Here is a 21,450-nt window from a genome sequence, read left to right as displayed (position 1 = left end):
CTCAAGTGCTCTGGAGGCTTAGCCGTGATCCCAAAGGGCACTGTGGGTTATGAAAAGGCCACAAGAGGATGGGAAGGGGGTCTCCCTGCCTCGGGGAGTTAGAATTTAGTGAAGCTAGAATCTCCAGGACAGGAGCTGCTGATTCTGAGTCATCACCAACCCAACCACACCTTGTCTTCATCACCCCCTTTTTGAAAATAACCTTTTTACTCAGAAGGCATATCATCACAGCCTGAAGGAAATCAGTGTAAATAGCACATCATCCACAACCTCAGTTTTAGCCCGTTGTACCTCATATGCCCCGTTCCCTAGACCAACCTGAGAAACACAGAATGAAGCTTTTATCACTTTGTAGATTGTGTCATCAAGAATACTACATGTGAGGTGCAGGTGAGTGCGGAATTCTTTTTCTTTTTTAACATGACAGTAACTGGGTAGTTTGTGGGGTGTTTTTTTTTTTTTTTTTTTTGCACTTTCCTGAACACTGTTTTAGATAGATAAATAAAACATAAAACCCAACCAAAACTATCCAACGACAGTTTCGGAGAAGTATGTGTATGTGTGCATGTGGGCATGTGTGTCCATGAGCACCAAAGGTATTCTGAAGACTTTTAATTTCTTAAGTGCCGACTACTGTTTGTTCCTACCCCGGTGGTGTTAACAAGCAGTGGATTGTTAGTGACAATCACAGTCTCTCCGGCACTTGCAGCAGAAGGCTTGATTTAATCGAAGAGCTGTCATTTATTATTCTGTTGTGCAATTCCAGGGGGGTAGCTAACTGATCAAGCTCTGGCTCCCAGGAGCAGAGGGCTTTTTTTGTTGTTGTTATGTCTAAATCCTCAATACAAATTGCAGTATTTCTGGACTCCCAGCGGGACCCATTAGAGCCTGTGGGGCATTAACGATCATTAATAGTGCTGTCAGAGAGAAAGAGGGGTGGGGAGGGAAGGCAAGAAAGGGAGGGAGCCCTTGGGAGGGAGGGGAAGCGGGGCACAGAAGAATAGCCGGGGAGTTGTGTGGCTTTTGCAGAAATGGAAAATGAACACATCTGCTTTGGTCCTAGTGCCCAGGGTTTGATGTGTGTTAGCAGGCCTCTTTAATTACATAAGGTTCATACCAGCCAGGTGTTTACTTCCTGTGTTGAAATCCCTCTTGTGGCTCAAATCCTCCATCCCCTTGTTTATCCTTCTCTCTTCCTCCTCAATGTCTTCATCTCCCCCAGAGTCAGTCTTAAATCTCTAGCTCCAAAAACGAAAACAGAAGGGGACTAAGAAAATGTGAGTAATTGGGGAGAGAGATTCCCTTCAAAACAGTGCCTCTGTACACACACACACACACACACACACACATGTACATGTCACAGCATAATTTCCTGCCTTGCTTGTGGTGTCCCATTAACTCTGACTCCTTTTTAAGCGTTTAAATGTATAGTAATCAGGTAGAAATGTTTTAATGATTAACTAGCTGCTTACCGGGGCTGCGAAGAGAGGGTTAGGTATTAATTAGGATAACATGCCAACGTTTGCATTTGAAGTCTGCTCCTATTTTAAGCAAGAGGACCCTGACCTGGAGTCCTGTTTTCAGAAGCTGACGCCTTTTTCAAGAATCTTGCTACTCTCAGAAGCCGGTGTCCATACCAGGTCAACCCACCTTTGCCTTTTTAAGGTTGTGTGTTTTTCTACGGTCTCGTCATTTTCCCTTTAAATCTCAGATTCTTGAAATCTAATCTTCTTCATCCATCACATTCCCAAACCACAGAAAGGAATTTTTCTTAACTAATAGTGAGTAATGTTGACTCCTTCCTTCACGCTGGCACTGCATGCCTGTGAAATACCAAACACTGCGCTTGACACAGGGACTACAATGGAGTGAAGACAGACCAGAAAACTGCCCTTAAGGAGCTTCTGCTGTGCTGGGAGAGACTTCTTTTAAGATTCGTTCTTTTATTTATTTTGTCTTTGGCTGCACTGGTCTTCATTGCTACACTCAGGCTTTTTCTAGTTGCAGTGAGTGGCGGCTACTCTCTGCTGCAATATGGGAGCTTCTCATTGGAGTGGCTTCTCTTGTTGAAAAGCATGGGCTCTAGAGCGCGATGAGCTCAGTAGTTGTGTGCCCGGGCTTAGTCACCCCCGGGCATGTGGGATCTTTCCAGACCAGGGATCACACCCGTGTCCCCTGCATTAGTAGGCAGATTCTTAACCACTAAACCACCAGGGAAACCGGATAGAAAGACTTTATTCAGGACTCCTGCAGAGTCATGTAGAATCGCAAGCATGGTGCCCAGGAGAGCCATGGGGACTAAGGCATTGTAAGGCATTCTGACCCTGGGGAGGAGGTTTGGGGAATTTCCTATAGAAGCTCTGGGTGAGTGGGATAAAGGAGCAACAGATTAGCAATTACTTCGTTCTGGATACTGTACAATGTGAGGTGTTTTTCCAAGAATGCACACAGCAACTCGAGTTCATAAGGAGGATTCGCCAGTTTACAGAAGGTTTACACGAAGGTTTAGAGGAAGACGAGCCGCCTGTCGGGTCCAGTGTGAACCCGCAGCACCGATCTTGGCTCCATGGCCCTGGGTGCTAAGAGCTTGACCCTGGGAAGGTAGCGACTCCATTCTCTCCTTTTAACCTCTTCTGGCTTCTTGGCGCCTAGAGGAGCCAGGCTGACAGGTTGAGCCATTTAGCTGGCAGGAGGCCATGTACCTGGCAGGAACAGTATCTGGCTTGCTGGTGGCTTCCCAAATTAGGCAGGACAGATACAGGAGAAGTGAGTCCACAGTCTCGAATGTGGAAGAAATACCACATTTCTTTGCCTCCTTATGTCAACTCTGTTTTCTGCTTGCAACAGCCCTCCTGCAGGGAACTTGAATTTGAGTTAACTCCCAGTGCTACCATTATCCTTGGAGCTGTGCCCAGGGCCGGTGTCTCACCACTTGCTGAAGGACTGTGAAGTCTGGAAGTCCTCTAGGCTCGGTGTCCCCCGGCTCACTCTCCGGACGCCTCTCATCTCTGCCCACACGAACCCCCTGGGAGCCTGGGATGACCATTTCTCCCAGGGTCTCACCTCCTCCCGGGGGCTGCCCCCAGACAGGGCCTGAGTCTCTGATGTTTGGAAAACAGCCCTCTCCTTGTCTCTCCATCCCGGTTGAATCTTTTTCTAGTCTTGGTGAAGCCACTCCCTACATCTTGGGCACTAGAGTTCTGACCTCAGACTTGATCTTCCTCCTTCAAATAGATTTTGATGGCCTTTCAACTCAGTGCCAAAATTATTAGCAACTGAAGAAAACTAGCTGTCCTTTCCTTGAGAACAGTGTGGGGAAATATTTTCATCCCTTGGTTCCAGTGATGGACAGGGAAGCCTGGTGTGCTGCAGTCCATGGGGTTGCAAAGAATCGGACACGACTAAGTGACTGAACCAAACTGAATAGGTTTATTGTTACTTTTTAATGACTTAATAGACATTTTACAATTTTTTTCAATTTTAATAAGATAACTATCAGTAGATACCAGTGACTCCCGTGGACTATAGCCCACCAAGCTCCTCTGTCCGTGGGATTATCCAGGCAAGCATACTGAAGTGGGTATCCATTCCTTTTGCCAGGGGATCTTCCCAACCAAGGGATTGAACCCAGGTCTCCTGCTTTGTAGGTGGATTCTTTACCATCTGAGCCACCAGGGAAGCCCATCAGTGGATATAATGCACATAAACAATAGCATTTTGGAAGCCCTCAAGAAAGAGTGTAAAGGGGTCCTGATAACAAAACACCTGAGAATCACTGCAGTAGAACAAAGAAAGGGAAGAAAAACCAAACCAGTCGTATTTCCATATGGAATCAGCCTCGCCACCGTGACAGTTTCCAGTCTGGACTGTGCCATCCAGTGACAGGAAGAGTTACTTGGGTGTGTTTGCTCTACCTTTCTTTTGTTTTTTCCTTCAGATCTAAAAATGGCATAACCCCCTAAACCGCCTAATCACACACCACAGTTTCACAGAGGACAGTCACAGCTCATATATGTCTTTTGTGCTGGCATAGTAAGAGTTCCTCCTTTGACCGTCCATTTCCTCCAGGCGGCTGAGTGGGAAAGAACCCACCTGCCAAAGCAGGAGGCGTGGGTTCAATTCCTGGGTTGGGAAGAGCCCCTGGAGGAGGGCGTGGCAACCCACTCCAAGTGGGAAATCCCCATGGACAGAGGAGCCTGGTGGGCTACAGTCCACGGGGTCACAAGGAGTCGGACACGACTGAGCACAGCCCACCTTTGAGTCTTAAAGGTGTCCCAGTTTGGTTGGCAAATTGTAGGTTAGCCTACCTGAGCTCCCCTCAACTTGCTGAGCTTATAAATAACAAAGTAAGACCCCCCCATCTTTCTGTCATTCAGAGAGTTAGGAAGGAGCTCTGTTTGGATCGATGGGCAGGATGTGGCAGGCAGAATGTGTCTGCGTGTGACCTTTCCGTACCAGCTCTGAGTGTAGGCCTCCCTGTTTTTCTCTGTCCAATGCCAGGCAGTCAGGTCTTCACCTCTGAAGTGGTGGTGAACCCGTGCGCCACATGCTCAAAAAGCCCCAGCAGTTCAGATGACCGCCCCCCCACCCCGCCCCGCCGTCACCCCACCTCATTCATTTGATATTGGCGACACAGAGGCGTTTGCAGGGCTTTTTCTGGACATTGCTAAGCCTGCTGAGTCTAAGATTTCAAATGCTGTTTTGAGCTACTTGATTCAGAGGTGAAGCCAGACCACTTGGAGGGAAGTGTGAAATTCTTTGGAATTCTTCAACTCACTTGTGACTCCATAAAAATTACCCGGGGGATCAGAAGCAAGGAAGCAGGTGATGACGATGCTTCAAATGCAAGCCCCCCACCACCACCCCCCGCCACCTCTGCCTCCCCGGCCCCTTGCAGACCAGGGGCTGAGGCAGCCCATGAAGCCTTCTTTCCTTCCCCTTCTCAGTAGGGATATGTCTCTTGCTTCTCATATGTTAACTTCCGTGATTTGGGGTGTACGTTAAATGCCCCCCCCCCCCCCCCCCCACAAAAGACCAAGATCCTTGTAACACAGGAAACTTCTCTCTCTCACGTTCTGGGCCCAGGAGCACGGAAATTGGAATTTGCTTTAATTGACCATATGGTTAGCTTTGTGGCTTTGTGAAGCTATAAATCTTTGGTGTAGGTGTAACCCAGCAGAAATGTCACCAGAGGAAATCATTTCCTTTGGCTTTTTCCTCTTGTTACTTTCCAAAACTCACTTAAAAAAAAAAAATTTAACCTGTGCAGCTTTTGCTATATTTTATAGACATTGACGAGTGAAAAGAGGGAGGCCACCAAGTCTTGGCCAAGTGAGCAGGGATTCATCAGGCGGATCCCACAGTTCCAGCCACATTCTTGAGAGCTTGGAATCTGGCTTTTGCTGGTGCCAGCGATTACAAAAGAGGCCTACTCAGCTTTAAGCACTCAAGTGTTGATGGACAAAGTGCTAGTTTAACAGATCTGTGTAATGGGGAACAGGTGAATAAATAGAGGATTAGTGCGCCCTTCCCAGTAACAGCCTTATTATCACATGTTATGTGGGGTTTTTGCCTCCATTTGACAACTTGGGTTCTGTAAAAAAAAAATTTAAGTAACACAACATAGAGTAAACCCTTCCTAACAAAACATTGAAACAATTAATCAGGACTTATAAAATCTCTGGGCAACCGTGATCTGTCAGCCAAAGTGGCTGTTTCTGATCAGATCCACAGCCTTCTAAATGAATAAATGGAGAAGCAGGCTCAGAAGCCACAGCCTCCTTAAGAGGCGCAATTGTTCTCTGTAACTGAAGACAACGAAAGCCTGGGTGCAGTCAAAGAGCATTCCATTATGAGAGGGAGGGTGTAATGAAGGGACAGTTTTGAGTCTGCCCGGCCTGGAAGGCATGTTATTTATCCTCCCACCCTCAACGCAATACCCACGCCCAAAGCCAACCACACTGATAAAGCTCACTGCGCTCATAAATGGTGACTATAGTCCATGTTGTGCTCTTAGGGGAGTGCTTTAGTCCTGGCCTAACACCCTCATTACAAAGCAGCACCAGTGCTGAAAAGGTGGTCTACTTTTCCTTTGAATCGCCCCACAATCTATTGATCCTTTTATAAATTTTAAACGATATGCATTGTATCCTCCACCCACAGCCCTTTGAAAGTTGCTTTCTTAGCAGCACATTATGTTTTAGATATTTATCTATATTAAGTAGAGTTCTAGTTAATTTAAACAGATTTTTAAAAACCTTTTTTTTGGGCGGTGCTGGGTCTTGATTGCTGCGCGGGCTTTCTCTAGTTGCAGCGAGCAGGAGCTACTCTCTACTTGTGGTACGCAGGCTTCTTGTTGCTGTGGCTTCTCTTGGTGTGGAGCACAGGCTCTAGGTACACAGGCTTCAGTAGTCATGGCACCTGGGCTTAGTTGCCCTGCAGCATGTGGGATCTTCCCAGATCAGGGATCAAACTGCGTCCTCTGCATTGATTGGCAGGTGGATTTTTAACCACTGGACTACCAGAGAAATCCCTCTAACTGGAGGGATTTCTCTGGTGGTCCAGTGGTTAAGTTATTTCATTATATGGATAAACCATGCTTTATTAATTCTCTATTGGTGGACATTTAGAGTATCTCTCATTTTTAGTTATGAAGATTTCCATAATCAACCAGGGTTCCTTTATATCAAGGATCGGGTGGGTAGGGTCCTAAGGCATGGGCAGCTTGACCTTAACTGCTGATTGCCAGTTGCTGTCTGCAGAGGTGAATCTGTCTCCACACCCTGAAAGTGTGCGAGCATTCCATTCCCTGCATCTTGCCCAACTTTTACTCTCAATGTACTTTGCTTAGTCACTAAGTCATGTCCAACTCTTGATGACCCCATGGACTGTAGCCCGCCAGGCTCCTCTGTCCATGGGGATTCTCCAGGCAAGAATACTGGAGTGGGTTGCCATGCCCTCCTCCAGGGCATCTTCCCAACCCAGGGATTGAACCCAGGTCTACCATATTGCAGGTGGATTCTTTACTGTCTGAGCCACCAGCTTCCTTTCTCTCAATAGACATTTGAGTATTTGCGTTATCTGATGGATATAAAATCCTGTTTCATGATTACTACAATTTGGGTTTTCCCAATTATTACTGAAATTGAGCATCTTTTTTATTATACATAGTTATAAGTTGTTCAACATGATGTATTTTGCCCATCTCTTAGGTTAGTTTGCTTGTCTGTTGTTTTGTTTTTGTATTGTCCAGTAGAGTTCTTTGTATAATCTGGGTAGATTATTTTTTCAGTTATGTATTTTGTAAGCATTCCTTGTTTCCTTTATTCTTTTTGCAAAATAACATAAGAGGTAGCCAGATAGGGAAGTTGGAAGCTATAAGGTGAAGAGTCTTGTCAGTGATGTTCAGGAGCTCAGAGTCTCCTGCAGGCAGTGGAGAGCCATTGAGTGTTGTTAAAACAAGTAATAGAGTCAGATGTACTTTAGGAAGAAGAGTGTAGCAACGGAATAGAATATAGATAAAGGAGAGGAGAGACTTAAAGAAAGTAAGAGGCTCTCTCCAAGAATCCAGGTAAAATGTAATGAGGATGTGACACAGACCACGGCGGCGCCTTCTTGGAGGGTTTCCAGGGATCCCTGGGAATCTTCTGGGAGCCGGAGAGGAGGGTAGTTGTGAGGCTTCAGAGGAGTGCTTCAGTTCACCTTCTCCTCTTGATTCACAGAGTTGCTTTCCTGTCTTGCCTTGGTGAGGGTAGTTTCCAAAAGATGTGGCCACCCAAGTCTACTCACCAGCTTACAATTTTGTGGGTCCTTCGCAGTAAGGAACCTGCCTGCAATGCAGAAGATGCAGGAGACTTCGGTTCAGTCCCTGAGTCGGGAAGATCCCCTGGGGGAGGGCATGGCAACCCACTCCAGTTTTCTTGGCCTGGAGAATCCCATGGACAGAGGAGCCTGGAGGGCTATGGTCCATAGGGTCACAAAGAGTTGTACATGGCTGAAGTGACTGAGGAGAGCACTCTGTCCAGTTAGATTTCCCTCCTCCCCGCAGGACATTCCGTCCAGAACCCACAGGTCTTAACTGCCCCCCTGGGCCCTCGCTCGTTCCCTTCCTGCCACCTTGTCCGCTGCTCCCTCTCTCTCCCTCTCTCTCTTTTTTTAAAATTTTATTTCCCATTTTAAATCTTGCACAGTATAATACAATAAGCATTAAATCATGCAAATTGGTCTAGGTTACATTTTGAAAAATGTTAAGAGGAAACTGTTAAGAGACCAGTTTCTGACAGGCAATGCATTTTAAAGTTGAGGGATTTGAAATATTTCAGCAGTGGACCTAAAACAGCATTATAAATTAGTTCAACTTATCAGCCCTAAACAGAATTATTCATCTTCCAAAAGGGTATTTCATGGCCGCTGGGCCCAAACGATCGTTCACCTTCATTTTTGCCCTGCTCTAAGGGTAGGTCTCACTTTACTGAATTCTCCTGATTCATTACTGTGTGTTACTTTATGAATTTTTTATCAGCATTTTAATAGCTCTTTCAGATGATTGAATGTAACTGATTCTTGTAGCAGAACACTGATTGAACAGAAAGACAGTAATGTATGTCGTAGGGGTTAGCTTCAAGCCAAGCTACAGAGTTTTTTACCTATAAGATGTGCTTTTTTTCACCCTCACTAAGAGTCTCTGCAGACAGGAGCCCCCACTCCCCACCCCCACCTCCTCCCAGACACCTGCATCTTGCTTCTCCATCAGGAGTTGGGGAGGAATCTGCCATTTTCAGTTTCAAGCGTGGTACTGCAAGCAAAGAAGGGAGAAAATCAGTGCCGGCCTGAAAACATCCTCTTTCTGCCCATCTTAAAAGTGTGAAGTTATTGTGGTTTCCAGGGTTCTTAGGATGAGAGGAAGACCAGTGGGAGGGGAGTTTGTGGAAAGAGCTGAGTGTGAACCCCGACTCTCACTTACCTGCTGCGCAATCTTGGGCACTTCATCCCATTGTCCTGAGTGTTTCCACTCCCCGTACATCAGAGCATCCCGTCTTTCTCAGCTGTTGTAAGGATTAAATGAGAAATTATACTTGAAAGCCCCAAGCACATAGCAGGCCCTCAGGAAATGTTTGCTGCCTATGAATAATGCACGTGAAAGCACTTTTAGACGTTCAAAGCACTGTGCAAATATAAGTTATTAATATAAGCCAGAGTGATGCCTGAGCAACAAGGGTAGACCTCCACTTAGGATGCATACTGAGCACTAAGTTGGTCCTTTGGCAGTTGCTGTTTACTGATCAACAGTGGTCAAGTATCAGCCATCTGATATGGCCCGACCTTATCTTTTTATATTGTTTGATCAAGTGTAACTTTTTTGTGATTAAAATGAAGGGGAAAAAAAAAAACTGGGGGGGGGGGGGATTTATGTTGAGGGAGTTAGAGAATTATATGGCTGTAGGAGACCTGGGTGTTCATTGGAAGGACTGATGCTGAAGCTGAAACTCCAATACTTTGGCCACCTCATGCAATGAGTTGACTCGTTGGAAAAGACCCTGATGCTGGGAGGGATTGGGGGCAGGAGGAGAAGGGGACGACAGAGGATGAGATGGCTGGATGGCATCACCGACTCGATGGGCATGGGTTTGAGGAAACTCCGGGAGTTTGTGACAGACAGGGAGGCCTGGCATGCTGCGATTCATGGGGTCGCAAAGAGTCGGACACGACTGAGCGACTGAACTGAACTGAACTGAACTGAGGAGACCTTACAGATAATTAAGTACAATCCTGTCTACAGGTGAGAAAATTGAGATCCAGGCCACACTGTCATAAATAGTAGATGTAAGAACAAACGCAGTTTTCATTCCTGGATCCCTGGGCTTATGTACTGCATCACACAGCCTTACTGAGAATGCAATTTGTTCACTCAGCAAATATGTAACAGAACTCAAAAGAGAACCTAGGTTCTCTCAGACCTTGACTGGGAGCCTTTAGTCTGTGTATGCCAAGTCCTGTGAGGCACCCAACACTAGGTAATTCCCAAGAGGGCTCCCTCAGCAACAGACTGACCTAGAATGGTGACGAGAGAAAAGTCAGAATGGGTTTTCGATATTGGTAGACTGGGTTTGGTGATGTCAGATTAGTGGACTCTTGCCTGAATCTGAGCTCACAGATCCTAGCTACCATTCCATGCTGGTGTCTCGTCTACCTGGGAAAGAACCCTAGTTGGGGTTGACAGGAATTAGTAGAGAACCAGCTGGAATGCTGCATTGCTAAGTATCTTGCATATGATCTGTGTCCAGCTAAATTAATGATAGAAATTGTTCACTTTCTCAAGCTTTAAAAGTCATAGATCAATCCAGAAAAATACATGAATGGAAAAGAGGAACAGACATAAAATGAAAGTTACACATCTTATTTAGTAAATGAAAATATAGCTGCTTGGTTAGATATTTTCTCTGTGAAATGCTGATAAAATATTTGAATCACCAATACCTTTATTTGTTCCCTTGTTCATGTCAACATCTTAATGTGAAATATAACAACAATGAGCGTTTAGAAGCATTCCAACAAAGCCTGCACCAAATTTATTTTAATGTTCTTTTTTTATGTTTAAATCCAAGTCTCCAAATGTGCTTTTAAGTATATTTTTCACAATATTTATTTTAATAAGATTGTAGAATTGAAATATAGCATTTTGGGGCAAGCGGAGTACAGAAAGAAGTTATATGAAAGTTGAGTAAAGATTAGGGGGTTTTATTGTTGATTTTCATAATATTCCTAAATTATGTGGCTATAGAGGGATGAATGAAGAAGGGATACTCTGGAGGAGAGAGTATACACCACATGTCATACGAGCAGTTACTGCTTAGGGACTTTTTTCCACTAGGGAAAAAAAAATCCACACATTCAAAGCCTTTTCTGGCCCTGTTTGCTTTTTCTTTTACATCAATTCTATATCTTTTTTTCCAATTGAAAATTGTTGGGAACCTCCAGTATCAAAAAAAAGGTGGCATCAGCTAGGTCATGGGGAACTCTGGGATTCAAAGGACTTGCCTTAGAAAAGACAAAGGAGAAACTCGAATATAGTTAAGGAACATTTTAGGTTTGTTGGTTCAAGAACTCTTGGAAGAACAAGACTAATGTCTTTTGTTTTTTTGCCAAAAGTCTCACATTTTGAAAGGGAGAAGCCCCTCTGAGGTTTTATTCTGGTACTGAATTTTTTTTTTTTTTGGCCATGCTACGTGGCTTGCAGGATCTTAGATTAGTTCCCCAGCCAAGGGTGGAACCCATGCCCTCAGCAGTGAAAGCACGGAGTCCTAACCACTGGACCACCAGGGAATCCCCTAGTGCTGCATCCTTTGAAACTATTTTGAATGGAACGGATGTTGAGCGGAGATGCCATGGCTTTTCTCCCCAGCCCAGCCTTGGAGCCTAAAACCAATCACTGTTGCAAAATGAATGAAAGCTATGTCTGAATGCCACTAAAACTCAATTAGAATTTAATAGAGAACATAAACAGAGTGTTAACCATGGCGAACTAACTTTAATGTAAGTCCCAGGGCTCAAGAGCAGGCGTAATAGCTCAACAAAAACAAAACCCTTTATGGATAGCTTCACATCCCATATGCTACACCCAACAACCCACTTAGATAAGCAGTACAGAGCTTATCAGTGTTTTATAGACTGGGAGAAATTGAGACTTAGAGAGGCTGTAACTTGCCTCAAGACATAAAAAGTGACATTGGCAGGGTTCTACTGTATCACTCCACTGCCTGTGACCAGCTTCAACCCACTTAGATGTTCTCATCTGCTGTCCACGAGGAAGACCAAAGAAAGAATTAAAGTAGGGATGAATTGCCAAAAGAGGCAGTTGGCTGGGTGCAGTTTTTAAAAAATATTTTTATTGGAGTATGGTTGCTTTACAATGCTATGCTCGTTTCCGTTGTACAGCAGAGTGAATCAGCTCTGTGCATACATATGTCCCCTCTTGTTTTTAGACTTCCTTCCCACTATGTCACCACAGAGTGCTGAGTAGAGCTCCCTGTGTTGTATAGTCGGTTCTCATTAGTTATCTATTTTATACATAGTATCAACTGGATATATGTGTCAATCCCAGTCTTCTAATTCTCCCCCACCCCCCACTTCCCCCTTTGGTACCCTCAGATTCGTTCCCTACACCTGTGAGTCTGTTTCTGCTTTGCAAATAAGTTCATCCATACCATTTTTTCTAGATTCCCCATATAAACGATATTATATGATAATTTGTTTTTCTCTTTCCGACTTAACTTCACTCTGTGTGATGGTCTCTGGGTCTACCCACATCTCTGCAACTGGCACTATTTCACTCCTTATATTTTTAAAACTTCATTGAGACGTGATTTAAAAATTATAAAGTTGACCCATTTTAAGTTTATAATTGTTAGTTCTTTACATATAATGGATACAAACTCTTTCAACATACATAATTTGCAAATATTTTCTCCCAGACTGTTTCTTCTCTTTTTTTTTTTCTTAATGGTGTCTTTCAAAGCCCAAAAGTTATCAATTTTGATGAGGTCCAGTTGACCATTTTTCTTCTTCTGTGGTACATACTTCTGGCGTCATATCTAAGCAGCCTTTGCCCAGTCTTAGGTCTGCTTATTCTTCTGTTTTTCCAGGCCTAGCAGCTGCTCAGTGTTTGGTCACTGAATAGATGAATGAACACATGTCCCTGACTTTCACCCTTGTATCTCGAATGGAGAACAAGTACCAGGCTCTGTATTCTCAGCCCATGTAGGCGATTATTCTGAAAGCTGATGGAGATGCAATGGCAAAGGGCTGTAGCATGTGAAGAAATGAGGAAGGCAGGGAGGACATTCTGCCCTGTGATGTGAACGCCAGTCACATCACTGTGACAGCCTCCTCGTGGTGGGCGGTTGGCTCATGTGAGATCAAACATCTCTGTAGGTCAGAGCAGCGTTTCCCGAGGGGGCCGAGTCCTCTGCAACTCTGAGATGCCTGCCAGGCTTTGTGGGAAATCTCTCAAAGTCCTTAGACTCCCGTGTTTTGCTGATGCTTATGGTTCTTTGTTCAGCTTTTTCACTTTTGTCAAAATATATTACCTATACTCTTGACTTGGTTATACCTACAAAATGCACTTTCTGGGACTTCCCTGGTGGTCCAGTGGCCCAGACTCCATGCTCCCAATTCAGGGGGCCCAGGTTCAATCCCTGATTAGGGAGCTAGAGCCCCCATGCCTCAACTGCATGTCCCAGTGAAGACTTGGCACAGCCAAATAAATAGATAATAGTCCATGGGCTGCGAAGAGCTGGACGTGACTGAGCACCCATAGTACCAAAATAAATATTTTGAAAATAAATAAAAAACAAAATACATTCTCGTCTTCACCTTATACTACTGTAGATCACCTTTTCCCCGTGGGCTCTCTCAGGACATGAGAAGGCACCTATAGGCAGTCTTTGATGCACTGCTCTACTCTGGTACCAAGAAGGGAGGAAGAAAAACTCCAGTCTGTCTGTAGCATTTGCTGTTTTAATTTTGTCATTCTCCCTTTAAATGGCCCATTACAGTTCACATGGAGATTTCCTGCGGCTGTTTGCAGTCAGATACAGGCGGTGTGATTCTGCTTTTACTAGGTATTTAATAGACAGACCCCTTACCCTCTTAGAGCCTTAGTTTCCTCATCTGTTAAATGAGGCTAATAGTACCAAACTTAGAGGGTTATTGAGAGGGTTAAGTCAAACACGGTGTGCAGTCTTACTGTGGTGTTTATATACACAGGATACAAAGTAAGTGATGGCTTTATTATAAGTTCGATTGTGATTATTAGCATTATTATTGCTTTGGCTACAGTTACTGCTCCCGGAGAATGGAATGGCCACCCACTCCAGTATTCTTGCCTGGAGAAGCCCATGGACAGAGGATCCTGAAGGGCTACAGTCCATAGGGTCGCAAAGAGTCAGACACAACTTAGGGACTGAACAACAACAGCAATTACTGCTATCAAGAAGGGAACTGCCATCAAGTGAGAACAACCCAGTAGGCACCGTGCTTATATAAACAGAGATACTTAGGCATTCTTTCCATACTTATACCATTACCTGATGTCATAAGTTCTGTGACAGTTTATTGAAAAAAATATACATCAAATAAGTAGCAGTGAACATAGGAAAAGAAAATAGTGATGAAGAACAGAAGGTGACAGCCACAGAAAACTGAAGGATCGATATAATTGCCACAGGCGAGCTTCAGATTTGACACTGAGATTCCTGGCAGCCACCGTCCAATTCTCTATGAAATTACTTAGAAACAGACCATCGTTTCTTCAAGAATCAAGCTGCTTCTTCTCAAGCTTCATTGTAAGATAACTTTCTCACATGGGATTTTCTTTGGTGAACAAGGCATTTCTCAAATGCAATAACAGATCTTCTATGACTGCTTCTTCTAGTTACTTTTTGATAAGAGCAAATGATATGACATTAAAATAAAATTCAGTGACAGCGGTTCTATGTGGGACTACAGTACTGTGGCCCTAGTATGAAGCTGTGAGGTGGTCAGGTTTGATCCACGGATAGAATTTAGAGTGTTTCGAAGAGTGGATGAACTGCTTGTCCTTCAAATAATCTTTTGTAAATATTGCTTTTCTCAGCTGGGCTTTTGATAGGAGTTGAATGGCAGACAGTTTGAGATTGTATTCTCTGACAAGAGCCTGGTGTGTTTGTATTCTGTGCCGCTGGCCCAGGGCAGAGCCTTATGACTTAGAAATCAGAAGTGCAGGTGGTAAAGTTGACAACTTATTGTGAAAATTGGACCCCTGCCTACACAGAAGGCCATTCTGCCTCTCCCTAAGAACAACTGTAGGGGTACTTGCAAGCAAATTCAGATTCTTTGGGAATTAGTTTGAGGGTCTGCTCTAGCACCTGTAACCACATTCTAGACCTTGGATCAGCAGGTCCCAACCACAGTCACCACTACCCTGGTCAGGGGTGGAGCCAAGAGAGAGGGTGTTACATCTGATTGCTGGAAAGTAGAGCCTATCCTACCACTTTAGCATCCTTTGAAAGATACCTGTGGGTCAAGAAAGAGTCTGTAGTGGAAACATTACCTGTGTGTATGAGTGCTTAGTCGCTCAGTCGTGTCTGTCTCTTTGTGATTCTTGGCCTGCCAGGCTTCTCCATCCATGGGATTTTCCAGGCAAGAATACTGGAGTGGGTTGCTATTTCCTTCTTCAGGGGATCTTCCTGATCCAGGGATTGAACCCAAGTTTCCTGTGTCTCCTGCATTGCAGGCAGATTCTTTAGCGGCTGAGACATCAGGGAAGCTGTTATCTGTGTTGTTCCAGGCAAAAGACATTGAATCATTGCTCTAGTCTGTGGCCAGAATGTTTCCAGCCTAGATTTCTAGTTGTCCCTGACTTTGCCAGCTGTATAAACTCTATAATTCCTTCACAAGATACTAAGTGACATCATTTCTTAGTAGACCTGGCAGATCAACTAGCTCCAAAGATGTACCTTAAGGAATTAAATGAATGCAACTGCTCAATGAAGTTATTAGAACACATGGAGGCAGGTCTAGTATCTCAGTTTTCGCTAGTTACTACAGAACCATTCTTTGTGACCACAAGTGCCAAGACCATTTATCTGTTGACACTGCTGTATGTCAGGGTCTGTAAGGAAAAGCTGTAATGGGGGAGAGAGAATAATAAGCAGAAAGGAGCTGCATTGAAAATCCAGTCTTCATGCTTTCCTGAGGCCTGAGGAAGCCGTGACTTACTCACTCTGGGTGAAATTGCTTCCACCATGTGGCAGCTCAGGGGTGTGTGTGTGAGGGAGGATCAGAATGAAGAGTGAAAGTAGCTGTTGGGCTTGTTGGCATCCAAGGGCCTCATCAGCATCGGTAAATGTCCAGCTTGGTCCAGTTCAGGCCCGCAAGCCGATGTTAGTTGGTGGAAGGGCTCTGGGCTGCATTAAGCTCCCTGGCAACAGAAAATAGCTGGAACCCACAGGCCTTTTCTTCCTTGCACAGGAGTATGGGGTGACCAGGATGCCCGGAAAAGCCAAAAACATCAGACAAGTACTTTGTGAATTTGTTGTGTGGATGTCCACCCAGCTTCTCAGCTTTCGCATGGCTTCACATTGCCTTGACCATTATCCCAGTTCATTAAATGTTAATGGGTTGTTAATATAGGAAGGGTAATCCCCTGAAGTCGCTTTAACATGTTTTACTCTTCCTCTCAAATAAATGATTCACATCAGTAGAAATTGCTCAATATATGGTATCTGTGAGAGTGCTCGCTCCTGGAGGCTTTCTCCTGTAGTTTATAGCCCAGGGTGGGCACCTCAATAAGATCTTAAGTAGAGAGAGCAATGAAGCTTCATACCAGCTGGTGAGACAGAGGTGGGGAAGGGTCTTTTGAGAGCCTGGCTTGTGGGCAAGGCCATTTTCATAAATCGCACTGTTCTTTTCCCTCTTGGTTGATCCTGCTTATAGAATCAGAGCATCTTTGAGATGGAAAGGGCCCTGAAGTTATTTTTCCCAGCATCCCAGTCTTCACAGAATTTCTTCCACAGCTTCCCTGGCAGATGGTCATGTGGAAAAAGTGAAAGTGTTAGGCAGTTAGTCGTGTCTGACTGTTTGCAACCCCATGGACTGTAGCCTGCCAGGCTCCTCTGTCCTTGGGATTTCCCAGGCAAGGACACTGGAGTGGGTTACCATCCCCTTCTCCAGGGGATCTTCCTGACCCAGAGATCAAACCTGGGTCTCCTGCATTACGGGCTGATTCTTTATCATCTGAGCCATCTGGAAAGCCCCTCTTACTTCTAGGGAAGGGGCTTTACCCCTTCCTGAGGCACCTGATCCTGCTTTTCCACAACTCTCCTAGTGGAAGTGTTTCTTCTTCTCCTGTCCAGGCTCATAATTCCTCTTCCTCTTCCTCTTCCTCAGGACACTGGTAGTTCCAGGAGGCCATGTCCTCTTTGGCTCACCTTTTTTTTTTTTTTTTTTAAAGCCTTTGGGCCGCGTCGAGTAGGTATGTGGGATCTTAATTCCCCAACCAGGGATTGAACCGTAACCACTGGACTGCCGGGGAAGTCCCCTTGCTCACCCTTTAGCCTAGTGACCACCCAGTGAAGGTGATTGGTGTTATTTGTTAAATGAATGGAGCGATGAATGCATGCACTCAAGTTCAGAAATGTCAAAAGGCAACTCAGAAGGGATTCTGTCACATGCAAATAGAAAGTCTTTTTTCCCAGATACCAGCTGATCTGTTCACAATAACTTTAAAGGGGATGTGGAGGAAGGAATGGGGAGAAGCACCCAGGAAACGGCTTTTAAAAGTCAAGCACTACAAAACCAGTTAAAGGGGCCTGGAGATTATCAGTTTGAAACAGAAAGAAAAAGCACAGCATGGGTGAAGCCTAGTGACACCCAAGATAAAAAATGTTATTAGGACTAAGTGCCATTCAGAGCCTGGGAAAATCAAAATGATCATGATTTTTGAAGCCTAGCATGGTAAATAAGACCTCGAAAATATCATTGAGATTTGGTGAGACTCAGACAGACTGGAAAAGTGATTGAAAGGTCTTCCCTGGGGGAGGAAAGAAGCCTGCTCTGTGGACGAGATTGCCCGTGGAGTAGAAATCCACAGAGCCAAGAGCGCGGCTTGGAGGAGGGCATTCAAGGGAGGAGAGGAGGACCTCAAGCCTCCGGCGCCTAAGGAGGAGCCCAGAGGCAGACCCCAGAGCGCCTGGCAGGTGGCCCCGTCCCTTCCAGTCCATCTCCTGGGGGACGAGGCTCAGAGCCTGCCGGAATCCTCAGCGCAGGAGTGGTGGGTCTGTGACGCAGCCCCTCTGGGTCCTGGCCTGGGAGAGCCGTTCTCCTGAGTCTGGTCTCAGAGGAAGATCACAGTCCACACACTTCTCGCTCCCTTTCGTCTCCCACGTCTCCTGAGTCACCCAGTTTTGTTACTTTTCTCTTGGGAAGGTCTCTCAACCTTTCTGCTACCATGACTCAGACCTCCACTTCTCTCTCGGGCATCTCTTCAAACGCATGGCCAACTCACAGGAGAGGGCCTGTCCGTGCCCGCCAGATCTCTGCTCACCATCGCTGAACCCTCCACACTCTCCACCCATGTCTCCCCAGGGTGTCCTTTCAGCCCTTCACCCACTTCTTACCAATCATATTCTGTCCCATCTCACTTTCGAAGCCTCCTCGACTGCTCAGCCATCTCCTACCGCTCCGAGCCTGTTTTCCCATTTCCTTCTGTACCTCTCAGGACGTGCCTCCATCATCTTTATTGGTGTTTTAGAGTTCCTGCCTTCCTCTCTCCATTCCCTGACCCTCACCGACCACTTACTGGTCTCGGTCCATCCTTGTCATTGGTCAGCCCAGACCCCGGCACTGGTATCTGCATACAGGTGGCACTCGGTCATTGTTCATTGACTTGAATGGGATGTGTCTTCCCAAGACACAGATCCTAAATGCTTCTGGCCCTTCAGCATATTTTCGCAGAGTTCCTTTCAGATGCTCCCTAGAACAGAGGTCAAGCCAGCTGGGTGTGACTCCCGGGCTTCCCTGTTTCCTCCCGTTTGTCTCCGTTTCTCCAGTCTCTTCCTCTCCAGAAAGCCGTTAAGATGACAGAGTCTTGGTGGCCTCTGCAGATTCCCTCATGCTCTAGAGTGCTGGGCACCAGGGCCAGCAGACATCAGCTCATGTTAAAACACTCTCAGTTCGCTCTGGGTGACTGGGCACAGGCCCATGCTTGAGGCTTCCGCTCAGTGGTGGGAGTGAAAATCCAGTCCCTCCAGCAAAGTGTGATGAGCTGTCTCTCCTCCTCGTGTTGGAGCTGCTCAGTGCTTTTGGGTTTTTCTTGTTTGTGTGTGTTTTTTTTTTTTTTTTTGGTTGAACTTGCCACTCAGTCCCTCAGTATTTCAAGGGCACAGTCACTTAGCTGTAATAACTGCTCATACTGTTTGCTCAACAATTTTAGATATAGGTCAGCATAATAGTTTGGGCTTCCCTGGTGGCTCAGATGGTAAAGAATCCACCTGCAATGCGGGAGACCTGGGTTCGATCCCTGGGTCAGGAAGATCCCCTGGAGGAGGGCATGGCAACCCACTCCAGTATTTTTGCCTGGAGAATCGCATGGACCGAGGAGCCTGGTGGGCTACAGGTCCATAGAGTCGCAAAGAGTTGGCATGACTGAAGCAACTTAGCACGCAACGTAATTATTTTATCAAATCCTAGAAACTCTTCCCACCTTTGCATTCTTTCTCTGCCTTTGCTCACCAAGAAAAAAGATATCCTTCTTTACCTGTAGAGGTAGTTTCTCACTTTGCTATACCTATACCACTTCTTCCTCTGTTAAAAAGGGGTATAAAAGAAAAAGGAGAAAACTCTGGCCTACATAAATAGCACTAAATATAAACAGTAGAAATGGGCTTCTGGGTGTTAAACTGTACGGAGTGGTTGTTATGGCAACCTGAGGCGCCAGTATTAACACAATACCATCAAACTTGTGACTTCGATGGTTGCTGTGTTCTCCACGGTTTGTCTTTCTGCTAGGACAGGAGGCAAGGCTCTTATGTAATCAGTGACATCTAGATTTAGAATAGGGAGACAAACCAGGAGGGGTTCTGGGGTCCAGAGCTGGGTTTCCAGGCTGAGTTTTATATTTCCCTTTGAAGAAAAATGGGACCACTCCTAACCGATCTGCCTCAGCCTTGTGTCTAAGCACATAGTTTTGAATTTGGAGGATGAATGATACAGATAGTCCACTAATCCCCTAAAGGGAGTCTGAGGTTCTCTTGAATTTAAGGAGCTTTTTGACCAGAATGCGAAATTGATCAGGAAAGAGTAAGATGATATGATTATGTGTTCACTGTCCAGGAGGACAGGTTCCCAGAGCAGTGATGGGCTGTGGGTCCGGATTCCCCACAGAGAAGGAATCCTGATGTCTGTGGGGAAGACAGAATGGAAATGAGCAGGAAATGGGAAACCCTGGTTTTTGCTGAGAGGAAAGGCTTGTGGGGATCCTGGGCAGGTGCTGCCCTGTGCAACTTTTGACTGTGAGTTCAGCGAGGGAGGAGGAGACGAGAGCATGAGCCTTCCTTTGTGGTGGACGTCAATCAGGAACAACATGAGACTTCAGTGGTGATCCTGTGCTTAAGAATCCGCCTGCCAATGCAGAAGACATGGGTTTGATCCCTGGTCCAGGAAGACCCCACGTGCCAGGGGGGCAGTTGAGCCTGTGCCCCACACCCACTGAGCCTGCATGCTTCACAACAAAAGCCCCTTCACCACAATGAAAGCCCGCACACCACAACGAAGAGTGGTCCCTGCACGCTGCAACTAGAGAAAGCCTGCGTGCAGCAACAAGAACCCAGCCCAGCGAAAAATAAATAATTAATAAATGTATTGTTAAAATAATGATAATAAAATGTATTTTATAGATATAACCTGACATGCACATCACTTTTGTTTCCTAAAACCAGAGATGTTTGTATAATTGTTTACTAATTCGTGTCCAACTCTTTTGCAACCCCATGGACTGCAGCACGCCAGGCTTCCCTGTCCTTCACTATCTCCCAGAGTTTGCTCAGACTCATGTCCATTGAGCCAGTAATTTTATCCAACCATCTCATCCTCTGTTGCCCCCTTCTTCTCCTGCCCTCAATCTTTCCCAGCATCAGTGTCTTTTCCAATGAGTCAGCTCTTCAAATCAAGTGGCCAAAGTATTGGATCTTCAGCATCAGTCCTTTCAATGAATATTCAGGACTGATTTCCTTTAGGATTGACTGGTTTGATCTCCTTGCTGTCCAACAGACTCTCAAAAGTCTTCTCCAGCACCACAGTTTAAAAGCATCAATTTTTTTGGCACTCAGTCTTCTTTGTGGTCCAATTCTCACATCCGTACGTGACTACTGGTAAAACCATAGTTTTCACCATATGGACTTTTTTGTCAGCAAAGTGATGTCTCCGCTTTTTAATATGCTTTGTGTAGAATAAGGCCTGGAAATGGGAAAGTCAACAGGGGTCAGCAGTTTAAGTGGTGTTCTAGAATGTGCCATCTCGAAAGGAGTGTTGAGCCCCAGGTTCAAAATGAGAGAAGAGGAAAGCAAGGGTGGGCAAGCCAAAGAGAGGAGGTAACAGCAACCAGAAAACTTCTCCTCAAATACTGTTTCTTTATCTAAAGAATCACCTCATTTATAAGCCACAGCCACGTGTAAACCCCGCCATGCTCACTGAGGGAGATACAGGAGCGTTTCCAGACAGCGCTCTCCAGCCAGCCCACAGAAGGGCCCAGAGCCTCTCGGATCCAAAACACCACAGACACACAGAGAAGCTGGCTCTCACGGGCAGACCCTTGAGTGGGAAAGCCTAGAAAACCCCAGCATCACAAACTGAACGACTCTGCAATTCCCTCTGGATGCCGTCTTCACTTTCCTGGAAAAGAGAATAAAGAACCGA

The 21,450-nt window shown here is 45.5% G+C and overlaps 1 protein-coding gene across 1 annotated transcript in view; it reads left to right on the top strand.

Annotated features, from left to right (window-relative positions):
• Nucleotides 1-21,450, top strand: part of AUTS2 (activator of transcription and developmental regulator AUTS2) — a 1,187,145-nt gene that overhangs the window by 908,872 nt on the left and 256,823 nt on the right. The window lies entirely within an intron of this gene.

The sequence above is a fragment of the Dama dama genome, chromosome 10 (genome assembly GCF_033118175.1).
Source record: "Dama dama isolate Ldn47 chromosome 10, ASM3311817v1, whole genome shotgun sequence".
In the NCBI taxonomy this organism is placed as follows: domain Eukaryota; kingdom Metazoa; phylum Chordata; class Mammalia; order Artiodactyla; family Cervidae; genus Dama; species Dama dama.
This window is presented reverse-complemented; position numbering and strand designations above follow the sequence as displayed.